Below are 9,482 nucleotides of genomic sequence, written 5' to 3' on the forward strand. Positions count from 1 at the left end.
AATATGTATATTCTAGTCTATTTCATGTTAATAAAAACACTTTTGACCATTCTACATTAAACACATATTTACTAAATTGATGGTCACTTTCAGTATAATTCCAGATATATTTATCCACTTAAGCTTGTTCATCATGGCATCTAAGTTTGACAATACCACTTGACTGAATCTCTGGTGTTATGCATCCATTCTCCAGGATCCCTCAAATTTCTGCAAGGGCCACGCTGGCAAATGAGACAATCATAAGAATTACCTCTATGCATTATTTAAAATTTTAATATAAATTTATTTATTTTAATTGGAGGCTAATTACTTTACAATATTGTATTGGTTTTGCCATACATCAAAAGGTGATACAAATTTCTTACACCCTGTAGATACACTCCAGGTTTTGATTCACTATCAAGGAGAAGGTATGGGCAATTTCAGATGCTTAACTACCACAATCATAATAGATCTTATCCCTCAGATCAATGACCTAGTATCAGATATATTTCAGCTACCATTGACCTCAACTTCAATTATACATTCAGGACTAGAGGGATTTAACTATTGGTTCCACAACTAGATTTTCACCATAACCTCAGTAACTACTTGTCTCCTGTCTGCAACTATTTTAATAGTGAAGCCACAATGATTTTCTGTTCTTCAAGTATCAAAACTCACTCAGATCTTGTATTCAGTTATTTCTGAAATGCTGGGGGATCCCCATTTCCTAGTCTATCATCCAAGTAAGCACCTGAATGTTCCTTTGGGGAAGGGCTGAAGGAATCTCTTCCCTGTTTAATTATTATGAATTTTCCCACTTGGGGATCTAGCTACTTCAATCAATGCATTCTGGGTTGAAGAACTAACTTAGTTCTGGAAATTGAGTAAGAATTAGGATTCTATTGGAGGGACTTCCCTTAGCTTCCTGCTCATTCAATCTTTCTTTCTTTTGTTTATGTATATTTAGTGAAACGTTGGCTTCACACATTTTGTTCTCAGACGCACTATGTGCTGTTAGCCATCTTTTCAATTATCTATGTGTCAGTCCTGAGTGGCTTGACTGCCACTCTGATCTCCCCACTTATTATGGTAATTGATATCTCCTCTGCCCCTGTTTTGGGCGATTAAGATTTGCCACTGGGCTTCTATTGCTTTGATGCACTGTCCCCATCGCTATTGATATGTTGAGCTCCATAGCAAATTCTCCTACAGTGAACCCTGGCCAGGACTTCTGAGTAATGATGGGGTCCCTCTCATGAGAACATTCCCAATATCCTTCATAACGTGTCTTCTGAGCCTTCCCTTGAAACATGATCCTCCAGTGATCTTTTGGTCTCATGTAACATACTGGTTCTAGCATGATCACTTTCCTGAGACTTTTTATTTCTTCTGTTGTTTGTCATAGCAATTCTGGTATTTCAGCTTAACTCAGCACAGGATATTGCTCTCTCTAGGCTTCTATGAGATGTCCTATCACCAATTTAGATAGATATCCTACTCATCAGTATTAGATGAATCTCACACTGGGCAAGAATAGCCTGGGCCTAGTCCCTCTACCATGGTGAATTCCTGGAAGAAAGATATTCAGGAAGATCATGACCTCTGCTTAAGATTCACTTAGATCCAGCAAGCGATGCAGCTGGAGGTTATGAGCTATCTGTACTCTTGCATCCATACAGCAATGATGCTCTTGAAGAGATATCTGACTGGCATGGGTTCAGGGCTGCCTCAAGATGTGGTGATAAAAACATAGACTTAATAAAGAGAATAGAACTTTCAAGCCAAAACGTTTAGAATGATTTATTTTGGCATAGTTTTCAGAAAATGATTACTGGAAAGTCAAAAAGTTTAGTTCTATGACCCAACATGAGAAAAGTAATTTGCTTGCTTTGATGATTTAAAATTTCAACTCTTTTTCATCCTGCTAAGAGTGTGACATTAGACTTGTTATGAATGTACTATTAATGTGGAATTATTACAATTTATTTAATAATGCATATGTATTTGAGATTTTAAATATTAGTGTTGAGTAATCCTTAAAGTTTTACACTAATGATCCAGAATAAAATATGCCTCTTTTTATCCATTATTCCATGGAGGCCACTTCCACATCAAATTCAAGATATTGGCTAATGTAAGGCACTGGGTTTGCCTTCATACAATGTTATCATAAGATCTCCAGGCTGTGGAGAATTCCAAAATTAAAGTTCCCAGCAATCCAGGTGTTTCCATTGAATTCAACCTCCAGCACATATGTCAGCTGCCTATAACTCCCTGAATGAGACCTAGTGATGCATAATGATTCCCGAAGCACTGATCAGGCATTTCATAGAATTGTGAGAAAGAGCACATTTCTTTTAAAACATTAAATGTTTTGGTGCTTTGTTACACAACAATAAAGGATGTGAGGTCCTTTTGAAATCATTGGAGTGTCATCCACCAATCATATTTTCAGAAATAAAAACTGAAATGTCAACTCCTTGAAGTAACAAGTATTGTCTGAGAAAAAGAAGTATCACAACCTATGTTTAAAGAAAGACTCAAAATCATTCTTAGTTAAAACTGCTCTAAAATATATGTTTTCCCTTCTGATAGAATATAAACATTTACCCTGTACTAATGAAAATATTGCTTTCAAAAATTCTATGCAATTAATTTATTGTTTGTAACATATCATCTTTAATAAAATTTCAATGCACACATTCATAATACCCTAGAAATTCAGTAATGGATAAGACTTGTAAATACAGGCAGAGTTTATGGATATTAACATTTCTACTCAGAAATATGTTTACCATGTTTTGTTTTCACCGTATCTTTCATTTATTTTACTTGTTTATTAAATACCTCATATCTGCCAGTCACTATGCTCGACATTTAATATATAAAGTTGAATAAGAAATGTTCTCAGATTCCCCTAGAGGAAGAAGTAGACAGCAATACAATAATAGTAGGGGACTTTAATATCCACTTTCATCAATGGATAGATCATCCTGACAGAAAATCAATGAGGAAACATTGCCTGAAATGACATATTATACCAGATGGATTTAACAGAGATATTCTTCTTTAAAAGAATCAGCAGATATGTTACCTAACAATTATAATACAAGGTTGCTCTAGGAACTGTAAAAGAGAAATGACTTGACAGGATAGAAGATACAGAGGTGAGATTTAAAGATAAATTGGCTAGCCTGTACAGGAGCTATAATTGTAGAATTGAATATGCTTGAGAAAGTATTTTGAAATCTCAGAGGATAGTTCAATAGTGTTACTTATTGAATATTCTAATCTGAGTTCTCATCCTCATGGCCTCTCTACTGACAAGCCGGATGACTAAATCAAGCCACTACAGAATAAGACTACACTTTAATTCTCATAGTATTAGTATTTCCTTACATTTGGAAGAATGAGCTAATGACTGTGAACCAGTTCTAAAAACTGAAATACTACAAAACTTGAATATTTGGATTTCTGTTATTTTTCTTTATTTTGTTAACCATATATGACTAAACAGACTTGCAAAGCTTTTAAATTCTATCTTAATATTTAAACATTATCTGTTGATTTTAAAAGGCATAAGCTGATTACTAAGGCCATATTCCCTAAGTATTTCAGAAATTTGAAGATAATATTTATTTTTAAAATACTAATTTACACAATTTTCTCATTCACCAAATTTTAATGCTGTAACTTTATTTTTTTAATTTATTTATTTTAATTGGGGGCTAATTACTTTACAATATTGTAGTGGTTTTGTCATACATTGACATGAATCAGCCATGGGTGTACATGTGTTCCCCATCCTGAACCCCCCTCCCACCTCCCTCCCCATCCCATCCCTCTGGGTCATCCCAGAGCACCAGCCCTGAGCACCTGTATCATACATCGAACCTGGACTGGCAATCTATTTCACATATGATAATATACATGCTGTAACTTTATCAAAGAAAAATATTTATGTCCTTTTCAAATATAACTTTTTAAAGCTATTTTTGTTTTAAAATATTTTAATTATCCTAGCATAATGTTTCATCAAGCTCTGAAAATGATGTTTCTGTTAATCAGAAAGATGATTTACTACCTGAATGTGATAGACAACATGACAGTTTTAAAAACTGGGAGAAGCAGAAATACCCCAAAACATTTGCTTCAAATGTATTTTGAAAATACATATTTATAATTTGGTGATTAGCAATCAGGCTTGATCTAAATATATTATATTGATTTTGACATAAATATACTGACATATCAAACAAGTGCAATATATATTTTCTAAACATTATACTTGACATATTAGATGTGACATATTAATTACAATATCTGACTTAAGCTTTAATTGCCCTTTAAGTAGCATAATATACTTGGTCATATTCCCTTGAATAGACTTTTGAAATGAGTGTTACACATAAACATAAGTTCAGCTGAACACTAAAATATGGAACTATCAGTATTTTTGCCTTTAAGGTTCTTTGCTATTCTAGAGATACTGAATATTTTTGTTGCTTAAGATAGAACAAAACTTGAGGTAACCTTGATTTAATCCACTGAGCTCAGCAAAAGAACAATAAAGAAATCCCCACATGCCAGCAATTATTTCTCAAATCCTCACTACAGTAAGAAAGATTATAGACTTTAAGTGGCCCCCTGGGGTTGCTGAACAGTGTACCTTGGAACATAGCAGGTTGAACTCATCCAGTCCCATCACCTCCCATTGTAAACTCTGTCAGCCTCATTCTTCTAAAAATACACCGGAGTGCAGTTTAATCTTGCCAAAGTCTGCAATGTAGAAATGCCAACCATTCTACTAGACTAGCATCAATGTATTATTTTTCTCCTTTTGCTTCCACAATTTCATTTTTACATTAATTACATGCCACAGGTAAATCTGTATGATAGTCTAAATTTGTTTGGAAAACCAAAAGAAATTAATTGATCTATGTCATTTAATATGTGCAAACAGTTCCATTTCAGCTGCATTCTCTGAATGCATGGAGTTTCAAACTGATGCTCAAAATGTTCATTCTTTTTATTCTCCACTGGTTTGAGCTACTAAAAACCTCCACTGAATTGCTAATATGCTAATTGGGGAACAGCTAAAACCAGCATCTGTTAGCATATCAGACTGTATTTGTTTAAGAAATAAGACATTATAGAGATTAAAGAAGAATGGGAGATAATTGTACACACATACTGGTATGTACACACACGCATACAACACACATATATGTCAAATAGCAGCTAGAGGAGAGAAAGGACAAGTCCCTGAATATGTTTTCACATATGCCTTAGCATTTTGCTATTACAAACTCAGTGTTAACAATTGCCTCTTTTATTTTGATAAATGGTTTTATCTTGAATTATAGTTTGGATTATATTAATATTGTAATGCCTTTATTTGAATTTTGTTTGAGCTTGCCTGAGGGAAGTTTGATTTTTAAGTCTTCATTCTTTGAGTCTTTTTTATTTGAGATGTCCATCTCTTAGGTAGTGCATAGTTGGATTTCTTGTCTATATATAAACTGGTAGTCTGAGGTTTAACACATATTACTCTGTTAATATATCTGAAATGCTAGGTGGTTTCTCCATAATATTTTGCTTCCTTTTAAATGTTTTGTAAATTAATTTCTTTATGGAATATTTGAATATTTTTATTTTTCAGTGGTCTACTAAGAAGGGAAAAAAGGGTGTTAAATATCTTGGCTAAAGGGCTTAATTTGGGTTTATAACATAGTGTCATTTATAATATGTTTTATCATTTTATTAATACCTATTTAGGTTTAACTCATATTTTAGCATATATTAATTGTTAAGGTATAATGATAGTGGTTTTAAAGAAAGCTGTAATAATCCAGAAACAAGAAAATATCTATTTGTTGAAATTTATGGTAGAAAACCTGGGCTTCCCTGGTGACTCTGACAGTAAAGAATCTACCTGCAGTGCAGGAGACTCAGTTCAATCTCTGGATCAGGAAGATCCCCTGGAGAAGGGAAAGGCTCCCCACTCCAGTATTCTTGCCTGGAAAATTCCATGGACAGAGGAGCCTGGTAGGCTATAGTCCATGGCGTCACAAAGAGTCAGACACGACTGAGCAGCTAACATTTTGACCGTTTTCATGGTAGAAAGCCTACCCAATGTCTTGCACATTTTCTCCTATTAGAGTAAAAATGTTTATTTAAACAAACTGACCTTTAGGTTCAGTGGAATAATAAAAGATTACATACTGAGTGGAAATAAAGTCAGAAACAACAAGCAAATGATTACTTAAGAAGAGTTTGGAGAAATATGATTAGTGAAGGCAAATGGACAACTCCCATTTTGTAGTCTTGATAGGAACAGGAGTTATTGAAATAATATGTTTGACAGAACAAATGAAACCCCACTGTGTTGTGATAACTAGGGAGATTACTACCCAAGGTCTTAAACAGAGATGGGTGATTATAGACTTAATACATTAAGAGAGTCTGATAAAGGACAGAGGATCAGTGTTAACAGTTGTTAGTGCTGTGACAATGAATTTGTGGTTGTGAGATATGAGGAGAATCTGGAAGAAATTACCCAGCCCCACGGTTTCCAGGAATAAAGAAAAAAAAAAATCTCAGTAATTACTATGAAGATACTTAATAAACTCAGAATGTCTTAATCTCTCAAAACATGAAAGAAAAAGAAAGAAAGAAAGAAAACAAGTACAGCCACTCCAAACAAAACCTTTGTAGGACAGTGGAACTTTCTGTGCAGATATTCCTGATACAGTATCTGGTTTTCTTAACACAATGGGTTGTTGAATAAAAAGATGTCAAGTGTAGCCATACTGGTACCTGAAGAGGAAGGTGGTATGAAAATTAAAAGCAAATATAGAAATTTAGTTTCTAGCTGAGCTGTTGTTAGTTAATTAATCCAGAAAAAAATATGTTATGCAGATTGAATTTTCTAATTCCTCAGAATTTCACCTAGGATGACTTGACCTTAGACAGAAACTACATGTTGCATAATCCATCCACCTAACCTAGTGTTATATTGTCTATGGATTAATTTATTTTAAACACACTCCAGTATAAACTTTTATATGTGTGCATAAGTAGACTCTAATCTACAATGCAGTAAAGGAGGTTTGAAGCAACTCAAAGCAGCAAAGCATGCTCCAGACTTGGTCTCTTAAAACACTTCAAATATCATTATCAATTTTTCCATCACACAGTTTGCTAATTAGTATGAAAGGTGTTAGAGAAAATTTAGAGAAATAAGTGTTATTCAAAATAGGTGAGCTGGTAGAAAGTCTTTGCATGAAAGAAGGAAAACTATCTCGCAAAATCAACCACAGCTATCTTTGAACTTGCCTTCCCAATTTAAAAAAAAAAAAAAGAAGAAAAAAAAAAAAAGCTATTCCCTGGTAGCTCAGACAATAAAGAATCTGCCTATAATGCAAGAGACCTGGATTCAATCCCTGGGTCAGGAAGATTCCCTGGAGAAGGAAATGGCAACCCACTCCATTATTCTTGCCTGGATAATCCCACAGATGGAGGAGCCTGGCCAACTACAGACCATGGGTCACAAAGAGTTGGATACGACTGAATAACTTATTGGTTTCTGTGTTCACCATCTGGTGATCCAAGCTTAATTTTTAGCCAGTATGCTACTATGGTTGAATTGGAATTGCTTTTCATGTAAGATAATTGATAACATTTTTCTTTAAAAAAGAGTAAAATTTCCCTGAGCCTAGAAATAAATGCTTTTTTGAATTATTTTTATCTGCTTTCCAATACATCATATTCTGAAGAATTTGGTCTAAAAAAGACCATGGGAAAAATAATCTAATAGTGAAATCATGGGAAAATGCCTGTATACCACTCCCCAAGCTACATGCTCAGTCACTTCAGTCATGTCCAACTCTTTGTGACCCTATGGACTGCAGCTCACCAGGCTCCTCTGTTCATAGAATTCTCCAGTTAAAAATACTAGAGTGGGTTACCATGCCCTCCTCCAGGGGATCTTCCTGACCCACAGATCAATCCCACCTCTTTTATGTATCCTGCATTGTCATGTGGGTTCTTTACCACTACTGCCATCTTGGAAGCCCATACCACTTCCCATCTGCTTCCAATTTTCAAAGGTATCAATATTTAATAAAAGTTCTTAATGAATGTTGAATGACTAGATTGTTTCACATGAGTTCACAGCATACATCCCACAGTATGATTTTTTTTCCCTATCCATAATCAGTTGAGCAATGAGGGAGAGAGCAGAATAATTCAACCACAGTTTTGTGCTTTTATCAGAATTAAAGAAAAAAAATACTCAAACATGTATGTACACATATAACACATACATGCACACACACACACACAGAACAACGAATATCGAGGAAAATATTCTGAAATGTAAAAGATAAGACACAAACTAAAGCACAAAAAAGTAGATAAAGAGCATAGTAATAGACAAAATGATTGCTGAAAGGAAATGAAAAAAAAAAAAAAAAGAATCTTCTGTTTTGCATTTTTTCCATTGAGGAAAGTACTTAAGATATTAAGCATCATTTTCTAAGATGATTGAAATGCCAGATAAGCTAGCAGCAAAAAGTTTGTTTGCTGTTTTGTTTTTCTTTCAAATCATTTTACCCAAATCCTAAGGCATTAGGTGTGAGCAGGTAAGCCATGATAAAACTCACCCATCTTTAGTCACCGTGATTGATCCAGAGGTGAAGATATACATAAAGCTGGAACTACAGAGAGTCTTCCTCTGGTTTGTTCTTGCAGGAGCTGACTGTGAAATGCCTGCTTTTAGTTCTTGGATGCCTGAGGCTCCATGGACATGAGCCTAGAACTCTGTTGTGGATTCAATCTCTCCTGAGCAGCTGGCTTGAGATAATCAAGCCAACAGTCAGAAAGAAACAGATAAAAGAAAGAGTGAGTGAGTGAAGTCACTCAGTCGTGTCCGACTCTTTGTGACCCCATGGACTGCAGCCTACCAGGCTTCTCCATCCATGGGATTTTCCAGGTGAGAGTACTGGAGTGGGTTGCCATTTCTTTCTCCAGGAGAGCTTCTCAACCCCGGGACTGAACCTGGCTCTCCTGTAAAGTCTTAATAATTTGCAAGTGCTTTATTATCCTCAAAGCCAGTTCCATCCTCTTTGCAATTCAATAACAAAACTGAATACAAATGCCAGCATTCTTTATATTCACATGTAAGGTTTCTATCCACTGAAATCTTGTTTAATGCTTTCAGGAAGATGGATGGAATGTTGCTAAAAGGAGATCACAAAATGGGAAATCGGCTATATCAAGAGGATAGGATACAGTCCTTTTCACATAAACCAAGGTGGTGTTATGGGGTGAATCGCATCTCCCCCAAAATCATATGCTAATATTCTAATCCTTCTAAATTCAGAGTGTGAGTGTATTTGGAAATAAGGTCATTGCTGATGTCATAAATTACTTAACTTAAAGCGAGGTTATTAGGGTGGACCCTAATCCAACAAGACTGGTGTTCTCATAAG

The sequence above is a fragment of the Budorcas taxicolor genome, chromosome 20, assembly GCF_023091745.1.
Source record: "Budorcas taxicolor isolate Tak-1 chromosome 20, Takin1.1, whole genome shotgun sequence".
Classification (NCBI taxonomy): domain Eukaryota; kingdom Metazoa; phylum Chordata; class Mammalia; order Artiodactyla; family Bovidae; genus Budorcas; species Budorcas taxicolor.